This window comes from Schistocerca gregaria, chromosome 7 (assembly GCF_023897955.1).
Source record: "Schistocerca gregaria isolate iqSchGreg1 chromosome 7, iqSchGreg1.2, whole genome shotgun sequence".
NCBI classification, from domain to species: Eukaryota; Metazoa; Arthropoda; class Insecta; order Orthoptera; family Acrididae; genus Schistocerca; species Schistocerca gregaria.
In genome coordinates, this window is record NC_064926.1 from 273,417,819 (window position 1) to 273,440,806 (window position 22,988).

At 43.9% G+C, this 22,988-nt stretch overlaps 1 protein-coding gene across 3 annotated transcripts in view; it reads right to left on the minus strand.

Annotated features, from left to right (window-relative positions):
• The window catches only part of LOC126281451 (uncharacterized), a 183,618-nt gene that overhangs the window by 28,481 nt on the left and 132,149 nt on the right, over nt 1-22,988 (minus strand). For 2 of the 3 annotated variants that reach the window (XM_049980426.1, XM_049980431.1), the window contains exon 2: nt 10,497-10,657. The exons of the other annotated variant lie outside the window; for it this stretch is intronic. The gene's annotated coding sequence lies outside the window, so the exon portion shown is untranslated. The remainder of the gene's footprint in view (nt 1-10,496; nt 10,658-22,988) is intronic. 3 annotated transcript variants of the gene reach the window in all.

The window sequence follows — 22,988 nt, forward strand, 5'->3', positions numbered from 1 at the left end:
CGTGAACCGTCTGTGCAGTTGACGGACTTTGAGCGAGGGCGTATAGTGGGCATGCGGGAGGCCGGGTGGACGTACAGCCGAATTGCTCAACACGTGGGGCGTGAGGTCTCCACAGTACATCGATGTTGTCGCCAGTGGTCGGCGGAAGGTGCACGTGCCCGTCGACCTGGGACCGGACCGCAGCGACGCACGGATGCACGCCAAGACCGTAGGATCCTACGCAATGCCGTAGGGGACCGCACCGTTACTTCCCAGCAAATTAGGGACACTATTGCTCCTGGGGTATCGGCGAGGACCATTCGCAGCCGTCTCCATGAAGCTGGGCTACGGTCCCGCACACCGTTAGGCCGTCTTCCACTCACGCCCCAAAATCGTGCAGCCCGCCTCCAGTGGTGTCGCGACAGGCGTGAATGGAGGGACGAATGGAGACGTGTCGTCTTCAGCGATGAGAGTCGCTTCTGCCTTGGTGCCAATGATGGTCGTATGCGTGTTTGGCGCCGTGCAGGTGAGCGCCACAATCAGGACTGCATACGACCGAGGCACACAGGGCCAACACCCGGCATCATGGTGTGGGGAGCGATCTCCTACACTGGCCGTACACCTCTGGTGATCGTCGAGGGGACACTGAATAGTCCACGGTACATCCAAACCGTCATCGAACCCATCGTTCTACCATTCCTAGACCGGCAAGGGAACTTGCTGTTCCAACAGGACAATGCACGTCCGCATGTATCCTGTGCCACCCACCGTGCTCTAGAAGGTGCAAGTCAACTACCCTGGCCAGCAAGATCTCCGGATCTGTCCCCCATTGAGCATGTTTGGGACTGGATGAAGCGTCGTCTCACGCGGTCTGCACGTCCAGCACGAACGCTGGTCCAACTGAGGCGCCAGGTGGAAATGGCATGGCAAGCCGTTCCACAGGACTACATCCAGCATCTCTACGATCGTCTCCATGGGAGAATATCAGCCTGCATTGCTGCGAAAGGTGGATATACACTGTACTAGTGCCGACATTGTGCATGCTCTGTTGCCTGTGTCTATGTGCCTGTGGTTCTGTCAGTGTGATCATGTGATGTATCTGACCCCAGGAATGTGTCAATAAAGTTTCCCCTTCCTAGGACAATGAATTCACGGTGTTCTTATTTCAATTTCCAGAAGTGTATAATGCTTCCTTAATACATTTCTCGTGCTCTTTGAGGGTTGCTTTCCATTAGAATGTTCTAAACGGGGTACTAGCAGTAATAGGCAGACCGGGTGGCTGACTAGTGGGATAAGGATATCATGTAGAACAAAGAGGGAATTATATCAAAATGTTAGAGGTAGTCACAATCAAGCTGCAGTATCCCATTACAAACAGTATTGTAAGATGCTTCAAAATGTTATTAGGAAGGCAAAGATTATGTGGTATGCAAAGATAATAGCTAATTCACGGGATAAAATTAAAACCAATTGGTCAGTTGTGAAGGAAGTGTGTTGTCAGCAGCACAAGGTCGACTATATAAAGTCAGCTTTTCAGTAAAAATATTTCTGTTACTGATAAATCAGATATATGTGCAGAATTTAACAACCATTTTCTGAGCATTGCTGGATAATTAAATAAATATTTAGCTTCTACAGGGAATCGTATAACTCTTGGCAAATGCGTTTCCGCGATTGATATCTGAAATACTCCTCTGTGATAGAGACAAGGGGGAGATTGAGTCAACAATTAAATCACTGAAGACTATAGACTCTCATGGTTATGATCGAGTGCCTAGCGCAATATTCAAGTACTGTGCTGCACATGTTAGCCCTGTATTTAGCCATTTTTGTAATTTTTCCTTTAGGAATGGTCAGTTTCCTGGACGATTAAAGTACTCAGTAGTAAAGCCGCTTTATAAAATTTTAGACTTATTTCTATGCCATCAGTGTTTGCTAAAGTTATTGAAAAGTCTCTGTATGTGAGGATAATTGATCACTTTATATCACATGATTTGCTATTAAATGTACATTTCGGCTTTAGAAGTCGCTTAACAACTGAAAATGCTATATTTTCTTTTCTCTCTGAGGCGTTTCGAACGCTAGGTATATTTTTTGATTTAACTAAGGCGTTTGATTGTGTTGATCACAAAATATTGCTCCAGAAGTTAGACCGTTATGGAACACGAAGCTCACAATTGGTTCACCTTTTACATTAGCAACAGACAGCAAAAGGTCATTATTGACAATGTTGAGAATGGCTGTGATGGTGATCTGTGTGGGGTACGGTCAAGTGTGTGTGTGTGTGTGTGGGGGGGGGGGGGGTACCCCTGGGATTAGTGTTAGGACCACCCCTGTTCCTTATTTATAAAAGTATTACGGGTAAATATAAAATATTTCTGTTTGCTGATGACACTAGCTTGGTAGTAAAGGATATTGTGTGGAACATTGGCTGGATTTCAAATAGTGCAGTTCATGACCTAAGTCCATGGCTTGTAGAAAATAAACTAACGCTAAATCAAAGTTTTTACAGTTTAAAACCTGACGTTTTAATTTCAGAGAATGAGCGTATGATTAGTGAAACTGAACAGTTCAGATTTCTAGGTGTTCAGATAGATAGTAAACTGTTGTGGAAAGCCCACGTTCAGGATCTTGTTCAAAGACTTAATGCACCCATTTTTACTATTCGAACGGTATCTGGAGTGAGTGATCGTTCGATACGAAAATTAGTCTACTTTGCTTATTTTCACTCGCTTATGTCGTATGGTATTATATTCTGGGGCAACTCTTCTAATTCTAAAAGGATATTTTTTTGGCTCAGAAACGGGCGGTTCGGGCAATAAGTGGTGTACGCTCACGAACCTCTTGTCGACCTCTGTTCACGAGCCTGGGTATTTTGACATTGGCCTCTCTCTTAATATACATATTCCTTACCGTCATTTCTTGTTATCAATATTAGCTTATTCCCCAGAATAAGCAGCTTTCACTCAATTAATACTCGGCAGAAATCAAACCTGCATTTGGATTGGACTTCCTTAACTCTTGCGCAGAAAGGTGTGCAGTATACTGCTGCATACATTTTCAATAAGCTACAACTCGAATTCAAAAATCTTTGCAGTAATCCACGCGCTTTCAAAGAAACTGAAGAGTTTGCTCATGGGTCACTCCTATTCTGTCGAGGAGTTCCTTGAAAAAATAACCCGATTCTTGTTGTATTGTTGATTGTCCTTACTTAAACTTATGAAATGACTTTTTTCAAGTTCATAAATATTTTATTTTTATGTGCTATTACTTTTATGTTGTAATTTCATGTATGGACACGTTCCATGACCTTGGAGATTTCCTTCTCAATTTGGTCCTGCGGAACTTGAAGTGTAAATAAAAAACTAAATAAATAACGAAAGAATGGGGTTTTACCTACACACCCTATTTTTCCACGTTATCTGCAACGCCTTCTATGTCCGCAGCTCGTGGTCTTGCGGTAGCGTTCGATTCCCGGCGGGGTCAGGGATTTTCCCTGCCTCGAGATGGCTGGGTGTTATTGTGTCGTCATCATCATCATCATCATCATCATTCTTCCACATTAAGGTCGGAGGAAGGCAATGACAAACCAACTCCGCTAGGACCTTATCTAGTCGGCGGTGCGGGTCTCCCGCGTCGTTCCTTACGCTCCTCGGAGTATGGGACCTCATCATCATCTTCATCATCATCATCATCATCATCCCGTTCTATGGCCTTCCTCCAGCGCGAAACGTGGGCGTGTCGGTACCAATCCTTGCCGTGGTGTGAATCACCACCTCATCGACCTCAAAATGTCTTCCACGAATGGCATCCTTTACTGGCGCAAACAGGTAGAAGACCGAGGGGGCTAGGTCAGGGCTGTAGTGTGGATGGGGTAACACTGCCCACCCCTGTTTTGCGACGTCAGCAGTCCTGAGACTTGTGTGGGACCGAGCGTTCTCGTGTTGCAGCACATCTCCTGGGTTGCTGTGGTACCGAAGCCGCCGGAAGCGCGTCTGAGTTTTGTTAATGTGTTGACATATACTTCTGAATTAATAGTACCGGTTCTCAGCATCACATAAATGAGAATCACAACTTCACAGTCTCAGAACACGCTGATCATGACCTTACCGACGGAAGCAGTTGCTTTGATTTTTTGTCTTCTGTGGAAAGTGGGAATGACGCCATTCCATCGTTTTGTTTCGGGCTGAAAACGGTGAACCCAGGTTTCATCACCTGTCACAACCCGGGACAAGAAGGCCTCCCCATCTTCAAAACATTGAACAAATCAAGACAGATGTTTTTTTCTGTGCGATTTTTGATCCACCGCTAGACGCCACGGGACCCATCTTGCACACACTTTTGATTATCCAAGAGTGCGGATAATTGCATCCACTTCCTTTGCTGATTGACAGATGCAGCGCCAACTGCCGTAATGCGCCTGTCCTCTCGAATGACATCAGCTCACTGCAGCATGTCAGGTGTAACTGCCGTGGATGGTCTCCCCGACCGCTGCAAATTGTGGAGCTCCACCGAACCGCCTTCTGATGACCTTACCCTCCGTGCTCAGCGACGAACTGTGCTTCTGTCGACAATAGATGCGCCATAGACTTCGCACAAGCGTTTGTGAATATTCCCCACAGTTTCTTTTTCTGCAATGAGAAATTCAATGACGGCACGTTGCTTGTAACGTACATCACCTACAGACGCCATTTTGAAACTGTCCTGCAGCTACGCTATCTGTCGAAAGTGACGGAAGCCTGGATCACTCACTCAAGAGACTTCAAAAAATACATATGTAACGTTTCGCATTCGTGGAAGTGCTTTCGGCTGAGTATCTTATACGACTGCAGTATCAACGAGTCACTTTTGGAATCCGTCAATTCTAACAAATTGCTGGTTGTAGCAGCTAGTGAGAATACGAAATGGAACATTCACATACTGGTAGGCACAGTTCTATGTAAACCAGAACGCAGACTGCGATTAATTGGAAGAATATTAGAGAAATGCAATCAGTCTGCATAGGAAATTGCGTACAAAACACTTGTGCGACCTACCCCGGAATATTGCTCAAGTGCGTGGGACCCGTACAAAATAGAGCATACACATTGTCCAGTAACATTAATGTGATCACCTGTCTAAAGCCTGATTAATTACCTTTAGCAGGAAGTGAGTCAATGAGGCGCTGAAAGGTACCGACAGGGGTGCGAAATCTTGCCGACTCCAGTACAATGGCCAGCTGCGCTTGTTATCTCGCCTCCTCAAGCGCATAAAGCTCGTTCGAGTTGTCCCACAGATTCTCGACTGGATTTAAATCCAGGAAGAGTTTGGTGGCCAGGGAAGTATGGTAAAACTGTCCTCATGGTCTTCGAACCACGCACGCATGCCGCGAACTGTCTGACACTTGCATTGTCTCCTGGTAGATGCCACCACCTTGCTTGGGGGAAACAAACTGCATGTAGAGGTGGACACGGTCCCTAAAAACAGATGCGTACTTGTTTTGATCTAATGTACCTTCCAGAATGACCAGATCACACTGGGAATGCCACGAAAACATTTCCTAGACATAATACCCCCTCCTCCAGCACAGACCCTTCACCGAACGAGGTGGCACTGTGGTTAGCACACTGGACTCGCGTTCGGGAGGACGATGTTCAAACCCGCGTCCGGCCATCCTGATATAGGTTTTCCGTGATTTCTCTAAATCGCTTCAGGCAAATGACGGGATGGTTCCTGTGAAAGAGCAAGGCCGGTTTCCTTCCCCATCCTTCCCTAATCCGAGCTTGTATCCCGTCTCTAATGACCTCGTTGTCGACGGGACGTTAAACACTAATCTCTTCTTCCTCCCAGACCCTTCCAACGATTGCTGCAGGGCCATACACGCCAAAGGCCATCGGTCCGAAGGACCATAAAAACTGATTCATCTGGAAAGGTCACCTGTAGCCATTCAATGGACGTTCAGCCGCGATACTGGCGTGCAAAATGCAGCCTTCTTTGCCAATGAATAGCAGTCAGCATGATGGGCGCATGAACCAGGTGCCTGTTGTGTAGGCCAATGCGCAGCAAAGTTCGCTGAACAGTCCTTGAGGATTCACTGTTAGTAGTCCCTTGGTTCGTTGGCGGTCAGTTGTTCAACAGTTGCATGTCTATTCGGCCCCTACACATCTCTGCAGCCGTCATTCGCCCGTGGTGGATCAAAGTTGCCTTGGCGCTGGTTTCAGGTAGCGCCATTTTGACATGCGCGGAATACTTTAATCACGGCGGGATGCAGTTTATAAACTCGGCCGTTTCGAAACTGCTTCCACACTTGACCCGAAAGCCAACGAACATGCTCTTTTGGACATAAGATAAATCGCTCCGTTTCCGCATTATGACAACTAGTGTTGTGTTTTTCGGCCGCCCGCCGCCCCCCCCCCCCCCCCCCCCACCCTCCTTTCCAACACGCTTTATAAGAGGTGCGACAACAAAGTAATGAGAATGACGTGAAAAAAAAAAAACGTTGCTTACCGTTTTAGTCAAGTTTAGTGTTCTCCCCTTCTACGCAGTTCCCTTCTGATTGTACAAATTTTTTCCAGCACTTGTGCCATTCATGGTAACATTTCTGGAACTCATATTCTGAAATATCCTCCAAGACCCTCGTCACAGCTTTTTGGACACCTCGTGTTGTTTGAAAATGGTGTCCCTTGACCGCCGTTTTGACTCTTGGAAATAGAAAAAAAGTCGCACAGAGCGATATCTGGTGAATAAAGAGGCTGTGGTTGTACTGAAATTTGTTTTGAGGTTAAAAATTGCTGTACTGACAGAGCGGTATGTGATGGAGCATTATCGTGATGCAGAATCCAATTATCAGCAATACCAAGATCTTCAGTTATTATTAGACGAGCCGTTTCTCGATTCATGTTCAGCTCTTCTGCAATCATGTTCACGGCTAATCTTAGATCAGATCGTACAAGTTCACACATGGTGGCCAAGTTGTCATCCGTCTGTGCAGTTGATGGTCGTCCACTTCGGTCTTCATCTTCAACATTCGTTCTGCCTTCACTAAACATTTTATGCCAATCAAAAACTTGAGCTCTTGACATAACCTCCTCTCCAAAATCCTTTTGAAGCTTACCATAAGTTGTCGCGTTTCCACCCAATTTAAAGAAAAAAGAAATGGAATACCATTGCACAATATTATGTGGTTCCATTTCTGTGACGAGAGACATAAACACGTGTTAACTTATTACAGCACAACTCACGACTTAGCAGTTGCATCGATGTGCCTTTTGGAGTAGAAGCAGCTTATAGACCAAGGTCAAAGATATTGTGCCGACGCAAGTCTGCAGGGTTGCCACATCTTGCAAAGAAAATCAATCATTACTTCATTGTCGCACCTTGTATACCCTCCAGTGTTACTGCTGCCACCTGTCGTCTGTGAGTGGTTACTGCACCTTGACGTCTTATCATAGCTGGCGATCAAAATGTAAAGACAATCTGTCTTAACAAGTGTTTCACCCTCTGTTCTGATCATCTAAACTGTACGTCTGCATAATATGTGAATTAAGTCACATTCATTTGGACCAGTTCTTCAGGGTACTCGTTTTGCATGTTCCATTAGTATGTGTCATCCGTGTACCGTACTTACCTACAGCTTGTAGACGCCCAACGAAAAATTCCATGCGAATAATATCTGGCGCTGTCAGGTCTACCTCATTTCATTGGCTTCCGTGTTAGCAAGTGTTGAGCCGCCAATTTTGCGCGTGTCTGTTGAAATGAAATGATCGTGTGGTATTGATGGCCGAGAGGAACCATCCAGGGAAGTTCGGCCGCCGAGTTGCAAGTGTTATTTCTGATGGCGCTACATCGGGCGACTTGCGTGCCGGTGATGATGACATAATGATGAGGTCAACACCCAGTCCACGAGCGGAGAAAAATCTCCTACCCAGCCGGCAACCGAACCCGGGCTTGCTGCCACTCAGCTAATCAGGCAGACGGCATGTCTATTGCTCTTATGAGGGAATTCAGCAAGGTCTCCAGGAATCCTAATCTACCCACGCATAGAGGCCTGCCGCACTTAAGTCTTAAAAGGCTACTATCACGACGTCAGAACTTGCGTGATGCTTCTGGCACGGTTGCCAGAGCTATTAAAACCTCGAAGAATGGAAAGGTCGGTGGAAAGCAATAACACACATACGAATACTTAAGATCATCTCAGGTGTTAAGCTCCAATTCAGATTGTGTCTGGGTAGCCCCATGAGCCGCTCACATCGTCAGCGGCCCTCATGTTCGAGCATATCATAACAAAGATGATTTCCTGGTAGCAACACCAGAGGCTGTGTACTGTATTAAAGAATTGGACATTCAGTTATACATGTAAACTTGTCAAGGACATTGTTTCTGATTTGTATATATCTGTTGACAATTGTGTATATTAATCATAGGCTAAATAAACAGAACCACATTCCGGTTTCTGGCCGCAGGTGAAGCAGAACAACACGGTAAACCTACAAGGGGCAGTCAAATGAAAACGAGGTAGATGGAAAAAAGTAAGTAAACTGTTTACTGTTTCAAAAGTAATCACCATAACTACTAATACATTTATCCCTCTGTGATGCAAGATGGTCAATGCCTTTACGGAAAAAAAAAGTTTCCAGTGCCTACGGAACCATGATTGTACCCAGCGGTGCACGACTTCGAAGCAAATCGACGGCCACCATGTCTTTCTTCCCGGCACCAAAAATATGGAAATCACATGGGAAGAGATCGACGTGGTACGGCGGATGGGTAAGAACGTCCCAATGAAACTTCTGCAGCGTAATCGAAGCAAGCTTGGCAAATGTGGTCGGGGGAATGCATAGTTCTGTGGAACAATGCCAGTCTTAATTCTGCCGCTTCCTGTCCGCACTGCACTAGTAATGAGCTAAGCTGTTACTCCGAGGCCGACACTGAGAAGCTCTAGAAACTCAAACAATGATCTGTTTTAAAAAATATATTAAATTTCATTTTTAAAATATTTCCCTTTAACATCAACACAGTTTTGGAATCAGTGAGCCATTCTCCCTGATGCACTTCGGAAACCTGATTTTTATAATGTTCACCTGCTTCATCTAATGACGAAAAATTGATTCCATGCATTTTATCTTTAATTTTCGGAAACAAAAAAGAAATCGCACGGTGTAAGGTTAGGGCTGGATGGTGTAGGGTAGATAGTGCTGACCTTCAGGGCATCCAGGTATTCAGTTCTCAGTTTTGTATGTGCCGATGTGCTGTAGCTATGTAAAATTATTTTTCCTTTTGGGCATTTTTCATAGACTTTTTCAGAAAATGACGGTAAACAGACATTTGAGTACTAATCGGCAGTAGCGGTATGTCCTATGTTCTAATGCTAGAGTTACAATATGACACGTTTTATAAAAAAATGTTAGGGACTATCATAAGCTCTACGAATTTGTCGGACTTTTATAGGCTTGGGTTCTGCTCGCATGACCCAGTGAACCGATCTACTTTTCTTTTCAAGATCATAACAGTAAACCCCAGGTTCGTCATTAGAAACGACATTTCAGAGATATCTGCTTTTGCCGCCTTGGAATTTTTCCCGAGTTTTTCTGCGCCAATCAGTGCGTTGTTGTTTTCGATCGGGAATCAGTTTATGGGGAATCTATAACAAAGTTTTTTCACGTCTTTTTTTTAATTTTTGGCTTTCGGCACTCACCCATTCAGTTGTGCCCATTGTTTTGACAATTCAGGATATACATTAGTTTAAATTGTACCCTGGTAGGATGTTACGCAGGCTTATCAACGGAAAGATACCGCCATAAAGTAAGTTTAACATCCGCAGTGTCGTCTAACTGTTGATACACCTTGTTTGGATTTGACTGATATCAATATCGAATGTCGGCTGAATAAATTCATAAGATGTCCGTCGATCTTCTTCAAGCATTATCGAACAGCGACAAGATTTTCATCACTAACAGCAGTTCTCGGGCGTCCTTCACGAAAGTTGTCACGAAGAAAAGTCCGATTATGCGTTATATGGGGCTTCTTCGCCAAATGCATTTCTAAGCCGATCTTCACCATGTTTAGTGATTAATGACGATTTGCCGGAAAATTCAATAATTTACACAGCAGTAAACTCCCAGAGCATGAGAAAGAAGCTGTCAAATAGGGAAAAAAAATTTTTTTGAACCGAGGCAATTATTTTTTTTCTTCAGAGTATCCCTCGTAGAACAGTAAGAACCCACCCGCGACACAAAGTGTGATCGTTTGCAAAGTAAGGATGTGCATAAAGGTGTAAACAAATGAAAACCGAAAATCTACATAGGTGCAATAAGGGCAGTTTTACCGCATGCAGATTTTGTCCTTGTAGAGCGGGCAGAAAGAATTTGATTCTTCGCTTCTCCACTTCATTCGCCTTGCTCGAAGTTGTGTGTTCAGTGTCAACGCAGAGTTTTATTGCGTGAGTGCTGTAGTCGTTAAAATGTGAAGTATGGTTATCTGAAGGCACTAAAGTTTGTAAAATTTACTGAGTGCTGTTTTTATGCAGGTGTTTTACTTACAGCACCAGGTTTTTCAGGAAAAAACTTGATGCCCCTTCCGTGACGCGCTCCGGTGCCCGCAACGGTCGCAGTGCCTTCAGGGAATATTCTTTCTTATCGTGTGCAGTTTGCTGAGTCGTGGCCACTGCAGAATGCTAGAGATAAGTGGTTGCGTCTGGTATCTGGAAACGAGATAAAGGGCACTGTGCAACTAGGTCAGTTTCTCGGTAACGCAAGATCACTACCAAGGTCGGCTGGTCCACGCTAGAAAAACCTACCGCTGGAAGGAAGAAAGAAAGAACATTAAAATTTACTGCGTATGATTCAGAGTGGCCAAGCGGCAGATGAAAAGTCTTACAACTTAAAACAAAACACGAAGGCCCATGTAATAGATAATAGTCAGGTGAACTATTCATTCATCAAGTATATATTGCATGCGCCCCGAGTTTTTCGTTTTAAATTCAGCAACTACTTTCATAACTATTAAAAACTCGCAAGCACAATTTTTCTGGACTATTTGTATGGGGTTAGGAGAAATTATTTTATACACTTTTTAGTCCGTTTAAAAAAAACATGTTATGATAAAGTTTTTATTTAACTAATTATTTACTGACTTTCCGTCTTGTGTGTATCAAATTTTTCAATCGATTTAAAACATTTCGATGACATTGCAACAGAGACACGTGGCACATTTCAGGATTATTTCAGCTTCTATTCGCCAAAGTTCGGTAATACGTTGCTTATTCCTACGATTACCTCAGGAAAATACCTCGAAGGTAAAACTTAGGGAGAATCGAGCTCACTCTGGGACTTACCAGCAACCGTTCTTACCACGAAACATTGGCAAGTGAAGCAGGAAAAGGGGGAAATAGCAGTGGTACACAAAGCGCCCTCCGCCACACATTAGACAAGAAAGTGAGCTGTAATTGCATTGCCATCCACTTCGGGCTATGTTGAAAGTTTCAAACTCTTCCTCGTCAAGAAATAATAGTGGTAATCAAAGTACCATCCGCCACACATCAAACAAGAAAGCGAGTTATTATTGCATTGTCATCCAGTTCTGAGCAGTGTTGAAAGTTTCAAGTCTAGCTCTTCTGGAAATTAGTTTAAAATCAGTTTGTATCGAACAAACAGACAGGAAAATGACCTAATAAAACCGTGTTAAACAGTGTCTGTTAGTAGTGCCTTATCAGTAGCTATGCTTTACATGGGTGTGAATTGTGACGCAGATTTCAGTGGATGCCTGATAATAACTATGCAGTTTAATTATGTGCGAAATGTCATGGATGATTCTCTCTCTCTCTCTCTTTCCTAACGGGAGTAATCCCGTACTGGGTACGCTGTTGTCACTAACTGGTGAACTTTTACTAGATTTTAACTTCGTGGCCGCTTGCCCTTCGAGTTACCACAGTCGTCTGTTAACCGATGATGCAGGGAGTTTCAAAGTCTTTGCATCAAACTTCTAGGGTCATGAGGAATAACGTTTGTTAGATTCGCTACTAAAATCTATTTCTCCACTTAGAAATACTCATTCTTACGGTTTTCTTGTTGGAAACCACGTTGTCAACTTACTGGGGTAGGTGCTATGCAGCGCACCTTGTTAGTAGACACTGCTAGTTCGGTGAAATCTCGTTGTTACTGACGAATACTAAAGATAAACGTCACTGTTGACCTGATCTATCATCCCTAGACGCTTCATGCAAAGGTTTTGAAGTACCCTGTATGCAAGAAATGCTTCCAGCCGGAATCTGTGAATTTATCTGCGAAAGCGTCCTATTATTGCTTTTTGTTACGCATTGAAGCACGTGTTGACTGTCCAAAACACAAGACTGCAGAATGAGATTTTCACTCTGCAGCGGAGTGTGTGCTGATAATGAAACTTCCTGGCAGATTAAAACTGTGCGCCGGACCGAGACTCGGACTCGGGACCTTCGCCTTTCGCGGGCAAGTGCTCTACCAACTGAGCTACCCAAGCACGACTCATGGGGCGTGAGTCGTGCTTCGGTTTGGTTTGAGGCTACATAAACAATTTAGGAGAAAATCTGAATACGCTCTTAGATTGTTTGCGGATGATGGCGTCTGTAGTTTACCGTCTAGTAAAAACATTAGAGAATCCAAACGAATTGCAAAATTATTTAGACAAGACATCTGCATGGTGCGAAAAGTGACAGTTGATCCGGAACAGTTAAAAGTGTTGGCCCAACACACGAGTACGAAAAAAAAAAAAAATCAAAATTTCGGTTACTCGATAAATCACACAAATTTAGATTGTCGATTCAACTAAATACCTAGGGATTACAATCACGAACAACTTAAACCGGAATTATAACGCTGAAAGTGTTGCGGGGAAAGCGATCTAAAGACTGCGTTTCATTGGAAGAAGGAAGAACACGCAGAAGATACATCTCTGCTACAGACTCTCCCTAGACTACGCTTGTCCGTCCTCTTCTGAAGTATAGCAGCGTAGTATGGGATCCTCACCAGATGAGATTACATAGGCGATCCAATCACTTCAAAGAAAAGCAGCTCGTTTTGTATTTTCACCAAATATACAAGAACTTTCGACGGATAAGACAAGAAAGCTGGCGTGGCAGTCATTAAAATAAAGGCGTTTTTCGTTGCGGCGCGAACTTTTCACGAAATTTTAGTCACCAGGCAATGCCAAAATAGTTTGTTGACTACCACATGCATAGGAAATAGTGATCGTCGCAATAAAATAAGATAAATCAGAGCTCACACACAAAGATTTAGGTGTTCATTTTTCGCAAGTACTGTTCAAGAATGGAAAAGTCCAGAAATAGTGTTAAATTGGTTCTAGGAACCCTCCTGCCGAGCAGTTGACTGTGAAACAGAGAGTAGTCATGTGAATATACGAGGGCGTGCTGAAAAGTAATGCCTCCGTATTTCTTATATGAAAACTATAAAAGCTTTTTAAATAGAACAAACGTTAATAACATTCTACATCTTTATTATTCATGCTTACGTCTTGTACTAGCAACCATCTGCCACTAGAGAGGGCTCTGAATTGCTGCGTGTAATATGACGGTGTGTAACGTAACTATGTGAGTGCGTAAGAAATAATATTCTGTAACTGAGTTTCGAATTCGAAGAGTTCGTCCACACATGAAACACCCTCCCCTTGAGCATCTCAATGCCAGATCTCTCACGAGCGCTGCCACATCTGTAACAATCTGACACCTTGAGGTTCATCGATCATCCTCCATATTGTCCCGATTTGGCTCCATCCGATTTTCGTCGGTCTGCAAAATTTAGAGAACATCTGCGAGAACTTCACTTTGATGGTGATGAAGCGGTGCAAGCAGAGGCGAGATTGTGGCTCCGTCAAACAAACATTCTACAGTGACGGTATCAAGAAACTGGTTTCTCTTTGGGAGAAATTTGTTTGTCGCCTGGGTGACTATGTTGAGAAATAAATATGTAGTCATGAAAAATAAAGATGCAGGATGTTAATATCATTTATTTTATTCAGAAAGCTTTAAGAGTTTTCATATAAGTTCGGAGTCACTTCTTGTCAGCAAGCCTTCTGCTGACAGTGACTGAATTAAAGGCACAGCGGATAGCAACTCATTCACGACCGCTCAACCACCGCCAACGACTCACGGAGAGAGTAGATTGATCACAGCTCTCGCTTGAAGCCTCAGATTATTATTATTTTTATTTTATTATTTATCAGTGTTCTGACTGGTTTGATGTGGGCCGGCAAGAACTGTCCTGTGCGAACCTCTTCATACCAGAGTAACACTTGCAACCTACGCCCTCAATTATTTGCTGGATGTATTCCAATCCCTATCTTCCTCTAAAGTTTCTTCATTTAAAAATCCGTCTAGTACCAGGGAAGTTATTCTCTGATGTCTTAACATATGTCCTATCATCTCTGGCTTTCTTCTCGTCAGTGTTTTTCATATATGCCTTTTCTCGCTGATTCTGCAGAGAACCTCCTCATTCCCTACCTTATCAGTCCACCTACTTTTCAACATTCTTCTGTAGCAACATACCTGAAATGCTTCGATTATCTTATGTTCTGGTTTTCCCACAGTCCATGTATCACTATCACAGAATGCTGGGCCCCAGACATACATTCTCAGATATTTCTTCCTCAAATTAAGACCTATGTTTGATACTAGTAGGCTTCTCTAGGCCAGGAATGCCCTTTCTATCTGTGCTAGGCTGCTTTTTAAGTCGTCCTTTCTCCATCTACCATGAGTTATTTTGCTGTCTATGTAGGAGAATTCGTTAATTTCTCCTGCTTCGTGTTCCCCAATTCTGATGTTTCTCGCTGTTCAATTTCTGCTACTTTGCACTACTTTCGTCTTTCTTCGATTTAATGCAAACCACGTACGTATTAGACTCTGCATTCCACGCTACAGATCCCGTAATTCTTCACTTTCACTGAAAACAGCAATGTCATCAGCTAAACATATATCCTTACACCTTGAATTTTAATCCCACCATTGGAACTTTGTTATTTCATTCATTGGTCCCCACTGAACAGTAGGGGCGAAAGAATACATCACTGTCTTACAAATTTTTTAATCTGAGAACTTCGCCCATGATCTGTCAGTCTTATTGTTTCCCCCTGGTTCTTGTTCGTATTGGATTTTACCCGTCTATCCCTATAGCTTACCCTATTTGTCTCAGAATTTCTAACGCCTTGCATCATTTAACACTGTAGAAAGCTTCTTCAGGAAGACAAATCCTATTAACGTACCTTGCTTCCATTATCATCTGCAATGTCAGAACTGCCTCTCTGGTGCCTATATCTTTTCTACGACGAAACTGATAGTCATCTAACTGATCCTCAGTCTTCTTTTCCATTCTGATATATTATTCCTGTCAGAAACTTGGATGTATGAGCTGCTAAGCTGATTGTGTGATAATTATCGCACTTTTCGGGTCCTCCAATATTCAGAATTGTGTAGGTAATGTGTTTCCGAAAGTATGGTGATATATCGTCAGTCTTATAGATTCTACACACCAACGTGAGTAGTCGTTTTGTTGCCACCCCCCCCCCTTCCCCCCCCCCCCCCCCCAATGATTTTAGAAATTACGATGGAACATTATCTATCCCTTCTGCCTTACTTGATCTTAAATCGTCCCAAGCTCTTTTAAATTGTGATTCTAATACTGGATCCCCTATCTCTTCCCTGTGGACTCCAGTTTCTTTTTCTATCACGTCATCAGGTAAGTCCTCCCCCTCGTAGAGGCCTTCAGAGTACTCTTTCCACCTACCCACTCTCTCCTCTGCATTTAACAGTGAAATTCCGATTGCACTCTTAATGTTACCACCGTTGCTTTTAATTTCACTGAAGATTTTTTGGCGTTTCTACATGCTCAGTCAGTCCTTCCGACAGTCATTTCTTTTCCGATTTCACGTTTTTCATGCAGCTATTTTGTCTTAGCTTCCCTGCACTTCCTATTTATGTCATTCCTTAGTGGCTTGTGTTTCTAACGTTTTTGTACTTCCTTCTTTCGTCGATCAGCTGAAGTATTTCTTCTGTTACCCACGGTTTCCTCGCAGTTACCTTCCTTGTGCGCATGCTTTTCCTTCCAACTTCTGTAACTGCCCTTTTTAGAGATGTTCTTTCCTCTTCCACCGAACTGACTGCCGAGATTTTGATTACCGCATTACCTACAACCTCAGAGAACGTCATGCGCATCTCTTCATTCCTTAGTATTTTCGTATCCCGGTTTTTTTGCACATTGTTTCGTCCTGACTAGTCTCTTAAATTTCAGTCTGCTCTCGATCATTACTAAATTGCGATCAGAGTATATCTGCTCCTGGGTACCCCTTACAATCCAGTAGCTGATTTCGGAGTCCCTGCCTGATCCGGTATCTTCCGGACTTTCCGAAGTATACCTCCTTCTCTTGTGATTCTTGAACAAAATATTTACGAGCTTAAATTTATTGCAGAACTCAATTACGCTTTCTCCTCTCTCATTGCTAATCCCGTGACGCATTCTTCTGCTTTTTATCCTTACAGCGCTTGCTAATCGCCATCAGTATACACACACAATAAATTGAGATCAGCTCATCTGAGAGGAAAGGGGGGGGGGGGGGGGGGAGGGAAGGGAGTGATAGCACAGAGTGTTCATGGGAGAGTTTTTCAACGTGTAACACCGAGCGAGGTGCTCAGAGGCAAGACCTGTCCCGAAGGACAGGTGCTTGACCATCCAGATTGAAGTTTTCTGTGGTTCCACCAAATCGCGTAAGAAAATGCCGGCATGACTCCTCGGAAAAAGACATGGTCGATTTCCTCTCCTATCATTCCCAGTCCCCGATTATGCAACGCTTCGAAAGATCTCGTCGCCTACGGGACTTTGCGAACTCAACTCTATCTTCCTTTAAACGTTAATGGCGCATATGGGAGCGATGGATAGGCGCGCATCCAGGTTTCGGATCTGAAGGGGGGTCACAGTTTGTTACCGTCCACCGGATGGGTGCGTTAAGCGTAATGGCCCTCGTGGTGCGTTTCGGTAAGAGACGACTGCTTCGCTACTGTGTTTCTCTCTCCATTCATCCTTTCAATTTCACACCTCGAAGCTAACAAAGCACTTAGAAAGCATTTATTACACGTACCCTACTGCATATAGCACACAGGGAGTGGACACAGATATGGAAATATCTTAAACACAACGCTTTGCCAAGCCTAATTTGTGTTGAAAAACCTTTGGCATTCAAAGCAGTTTCCAACCGTCTCGGAATAGATAAATACAGGTCCTGTACGGTTTTCAAGGGAATCTTACGTCATTCTTTCTGCAAAGTACGCCTAATTCAGGTAACGACGAAGAAGGTGGATAGTGATCACCCACGCTTGTCTCCAAAGCATGAACAGGAGCGCTCTCATCTTAGAGTACAGCATCACCGTTGGAGAACAAACATTATACTGCGGGATGGATATGATCAGCCGAAATTGTCACATAATCCTTGGCAGTGATGCGATCTTGCCTGAGGAATACCACAGTATGACTGCCCATATCATCACCGAACACCCGCCGTATTTCACTCTTGGAACGTAAACTGGGCCAGAAATTGGAAACACTATGTAACAAAAAGATACTTTTGGAGAAAAGAGATCCACTTGTATGAAAAAAATGGTTCAAATGGCTCTGAGCACTATGGGACACAACTGCTGTGGTCATTAGTCCCCTAGAACTTAGAACTACTTAAACCTAACTAACCTAAGGACATCACACACATCCATGCCCGAGGCAGGATTCGAACCTGCGACCGTAGCAGTCGCACGGTTCCGGGCTACGCGCCTAGAACCGCGAGACCACCGCGGCCGGCCACTTGTATGAATATCAAGAGCTCAGATGGAAACTCAGTTCTAAGCAAAGAAGTGGAAGAGGGTGTAAATGAAGATGAAATGAGAGATATGATACTGCATGAAGAGTTTGACAGAGCACTAAATTACCTAAGCCGAAACAAGGTCCCGAGAGTAGACAACATTCCTTTAGAACTACTGATAGAGTTGCGAGAGCCAGCCCTGACAAAACTCTACCATCTGGTGAGCAAGATGTATGAGATAGGCGAAATACCCTCAGACTTCAAGAAGAATATGATAATTGCAATCCCAAAGAAAGCAGGTATTGACAGATGCGAAAATTACCGAAATATAAGTTTATTAAGTCAGAGCTGCAAAATACTAACACGAATTCTTTACAGACGAATGGAAAAACTGGTAGAAGCCGACCTCGGGGAAGATCAGTTTGGATTCCATAGAAATGTTGGAACACGTCAGTTCTAGCATAATATATTTGTCCAATGAATACCCGTTTATCATCTGCATTTCTTCTTGGTGTAGCAATTTTAATGGCCAGCAGTGTGTTACGCTGTCTCAGATACTGCTAGTCCGTATAGTGACAGATGTCTCGTCGAATAGAACACGATGTCCGTTTTCGAGAGCACGCCCTGGCGCTGCTGATTTCTCAAGGTACCGAAGGTGAAAATAGAGTGTCTTCTATACAGCGCTATTCGATAGTACGCACAGTCTGCCCGACATAAAACTCTCCACACCCACACGGTATTTTATATACTCCTGGCGTTCTGAGGTCGACACAGTCTTTCACACGACTCACGAGTTGTCAAATTTTTGCTGCAGCCCTGAAGACCGAATCGATTTTATGGCTCTATAGGAACCGGCTAATCTTTCTTGTTACTGAGCCACACAACGACAACTTTGAGTCCTCCTCGGAGTCTTTGCGCTTACGTGTTTTCGGAAAGATGACTTGCGAAATCTGGCAGTAGTCGTAGCCGTTGTCCCTGAATACTTTTTGCTAGTGGCTCAGTTCCTTCGGCAGGTTTTCAGCGTCTGAGACGGTATCCACTCGATCCACCGAGCTTCTCACACTCAAACCCCCGTATGTCAGACACTCAGATTGGTACCAAACGTATTTTGACACAGTATCAACCAAAACTCCGATTTAGTTCGTATTATGTGCTGTCGTCCAGCAGAACGAACGTAAACTTCAATTTAAAACTAACACCAGAACTACGGGGCGCAAGAAAAGTACGAGGGTAAGTCAATTATCATCCGTACAGTAGTTATAAAATTTTATTGTACTCAAATAGGAAACTTACTTTCGACATAGCCTCCTTGCGTTTCAAGACACTTGGTCCATCGTTGTACTCATAAAAGAAGGTTCTCGGTTGAGCTGCGAGCCAGGAATGCACCGCTTCTTTCACTGTTTCGTCCGAGGCAAATCGACGCCCCTTAATGCCTGTTTGAGTGGACCAAACATGTGATAGAAGGGGCAAGATCAGGACTACATGGAGGATGATCCAGTATTCCAAAATTGAGTTTCTGGAGCGTCTGAGCAGTGAGGGCAGCTGTGTGCGGACGAGCATTATCGTGCAACAACACAACACAACACAACACCTTTTGACTGCAGTCCTCGGCGTCTGCTTCGAATTGCAGGCTTTAGCCTGGCAGTAAGCATCTCACTGTAACGTACACTGTTTATTGTTGTGCCCCTTTCCCCATAATGCTCCAATACTGGACCTTGTGCGTCCCAAAAAACCGTAAGCATCAGTTTTCCTGCGGACGGTTGGGTGCGAATTTGGATGTTTCCATTCCATAATCCGGCGTTTACTCTCCGGCTCGTAATGATGGATCCATGTTCCGTCACCAGTAATGATCCTGTCTAAGAAGTTGTCCCCTTCGTTACCATAGCGATCCAAATAGTTTTTGCAGATGTGCAAGTGCGTTTGTTCATGAAACTGTGTGAGTTGTGAAACTTCCTGGCAGATTAAAACTGTGTGCCCGACCGAGGCTCGAACTCGGGACCTTTGCCTTTCGCGGGCAAGTGCTCTACCATCTGAGCTACCGAATCCCGACTCACTAGCTCAGATTGTAGAGCACTTGCCCGCGAAAGGCAAAGGTCCCGACTTCGAGTCTCGGTAGGGCACACAGTTTTAATCTGCCAGGAAGTTTCATATCAGCGCACACTCCGCTGCAGAGTGAAAATGTCATTCTGTGTGAGTTGTGTTGGGACCCATCTTGCACAAACTTTATGAAACCAGAGTCTGTTGTGGATGATTTCGTAGGCAGAACGATGTGCCACTTCGTCAATAGTTAATCGTCTGTCTAAGAGAATCATTTGACGTGAACACTAAATGGTTTTTTCATTTATGGCGGTAAACAATCGTCCGGCTCCTTCATCGTGCGTAACACTTGTGCGACCATTTCGGAATTTGTCAGTCCATTCGTAGACACTCCGTTGTGGCAAAACACTGTCCCCGTACCGTACCGTCTTCGATGAATGTCGACCCCTGATACGCCTTACGACCACAAAAAACCGATCACTGAACGTTGCTCTTCTTTGGTGCAAATAGACAGCGCAGCAGCCATAATCAACAACAAGGTAGCGATAACGAAACTAACCTAGTAGCTTGAAAACTGCAAATATGTAACAAAAACAGAACAAAGCGTGCGTCATCAACTTAAAACGACAGTGATACCAAAATAAACAAAAATATAACTAAATTGCTGATAATAATTGACTTACCCTCGTATAACTGAGATGTAATATGTGAAGTTGGTAGAGCGATAGATTGCCGTGCCTTGGATGCTGAGGTCAAACCCCAACAAGGGCTTTTTTTGTAATGTGGGTGAAAGTGTTATATGGGACTATTAATACTTTCGCGCGTGTGATGCAACTGTTTCTTCATTCAACTGTTCCGATTGTTTATGTTTATTCTGCGAAACTAAAAATGAACTAGCTGCTTCATCACGAGTGGTGTGTGTTCTGTCGCACATGTCCGACAGCACACTACATCTGTCTATACAAATGTACTATATAGGTTTGTTACTTTCAACTAACGAAGCGAAAGCAGACTGCCAAAAGAACATTGCTACAGGCTCCGGGAAGTCCTCATACACCTCAGGAAAATGTTCACCAACAAAACAGCACCACGTGTAAGTAGTTAAACTGTCATTAGTGGGGTTTGAACGTGGAACCTTCGGTACGATGGTTTGACATGCTACCATCTCACTCACTTTTTTTTTAGATTAAATTAACTGAAGGAGTGGTACCTGGAACAATGTGGGCAGGGGTCTAGATATACAAAGCAATCACTCACAGATAAGCTTTTCAGTGGTCCGTAGTTCTAGTGTTGCTTTTAATTACCGTTTAGGTATGTTTTACTGGACGCCGTCAGCGCATAGCACGAACTAAATCTGTGTTTTGGTTGATACTCTATCGACATACAACGTTTGGTACCGATCTGAGTGTCTGACAACTGGAGATTTGAGTGTCAGAACGTTTCTGCGACGACGGTGGCAGCTGTCAGCGAGCAGATATCGATCGATGTGGGCGGGTCTTCGAAAACACTGTGGCTGAGACACCCTTTTCCTTTACGGCGGACAGGACGTCAAGGAGCGGGAAGGCATGATCTGCCTCTACCTCCATCGTTAACTTGATGTTGTCATGGATATAGTTGATTAGTTGATGTGGTCCGTCCCTGTGGGTGCAGACAGTTTTATGTCGCACAGACTGTGCGTACTAATTAACAGCGCTGTGTAGAACACGAGGGATGTTTTCACCTTCAGTACCTGAGAAATCAGCGGTAGCAGAGCATGGTCTAGAAAACGAACTTCGTATTGTGTTCTAACAGTTTCTGGGATAGCATGATAAAAGAAGCACGGAGATAAAAATTTGTGACAACACCCTGAATAAAAACGGCGGCCTGCAGCTGAGTAGGGCTTGGGTCCCGACCATCGGAAGGTTGGAGCGAGGGCGGCGAGCACGCAGCCAAAACATTACCTTGTACGGCGCTGGAGCGAGCATCAGTGATGTCACAGAAGGCAGCGCGGCTATGTAAGCACGGCAGCAGCAACCAAAAGTCTCCACTTGACAATGGCCGAGGAGTACTCGGGCGACGGCTCGTGGATTTTAAACCACTTGACGCTGCCTTACGTTTGAGACAAACTTTACCATCTGCTATCGTGTTATTTCCTAATTCCCTTAGCGTCTCCTGATTTAACTGGACTACAGAAGAATGCTGAGGATTAGATGGGTAGATCAGATAACTAATGAGGAGGTATTGAATAGAATTAGAGAGAAGAGAAATTTGTGACACACCTTGACTAGAAGAAGGGATCGGTTGGTAGAACATGTTCAGAGGCATCAAGGGATCACCAATTAACTATTGGAGGGCAGCGTGGAGGGTAAAAATCGTAGAGGGAGACCAAGAGATGAATACATTAAGCAGATTCCGAAGGATATAGGTTGCATAGGTACTGTGAGATGAAGAAGCTTGCACAGGATAGAGTAGCATGGAGAGCTGCATCAAACCAGTCTCTGGACTGAAGACCACAACAACAACATTTCATTACCCTTGTTTTGCTTTTGTTAATGTTCATCTTACACCCCTTTTCAAGCCACTATCCTTTCTGTTCAGCTGCTCTTCTAAGTCATTTGCTGTCTGACATAATTACGAAATCGTGGGTAAACCTGGAAAGTTTTTATTTCTTCTCCCCAAATCTCTCATTTGTTTCCTTTGTTGCTTTCTCAATGTGCACACTGAAATACATCAAGGATACGCTATTACCCTGTCTCAATCCCTTCTCAATCGCTGTTTTCCTTTTACTTTCTTCGACTCTTATGACGACAGTCTGGTTTCTGCACCTGTTGCAGGTAATTTATCGCTCCTTGTATTTTACTCTTGCTAAATCTAGAATTTCAAAGAGTGCATTCCAATCGGCAGTGTCAAAGCTATCTCTAAACCTACTGCAACTATTATAAACTTACGTTCGCCTTAGTTCAGTCTGAGGTAAGTCAGAGGGTCAGTGCTGCCTAGCGTGTTCATATATTTCCCGTAACTCAAACTGTTCTTCCCGAATGTCGGCTTCTACCAGTTTTTTTATGGCTAGCTCTCCCGAAGATCTCAATAATTGTGAGGGAACGTGGTCTACTTCAACGACTTTGTTTCTACTCAGATCTATCAGTGCTTTTTTCTAATTGTGCGGTAGAATTCGAGAGGGAGCTAAC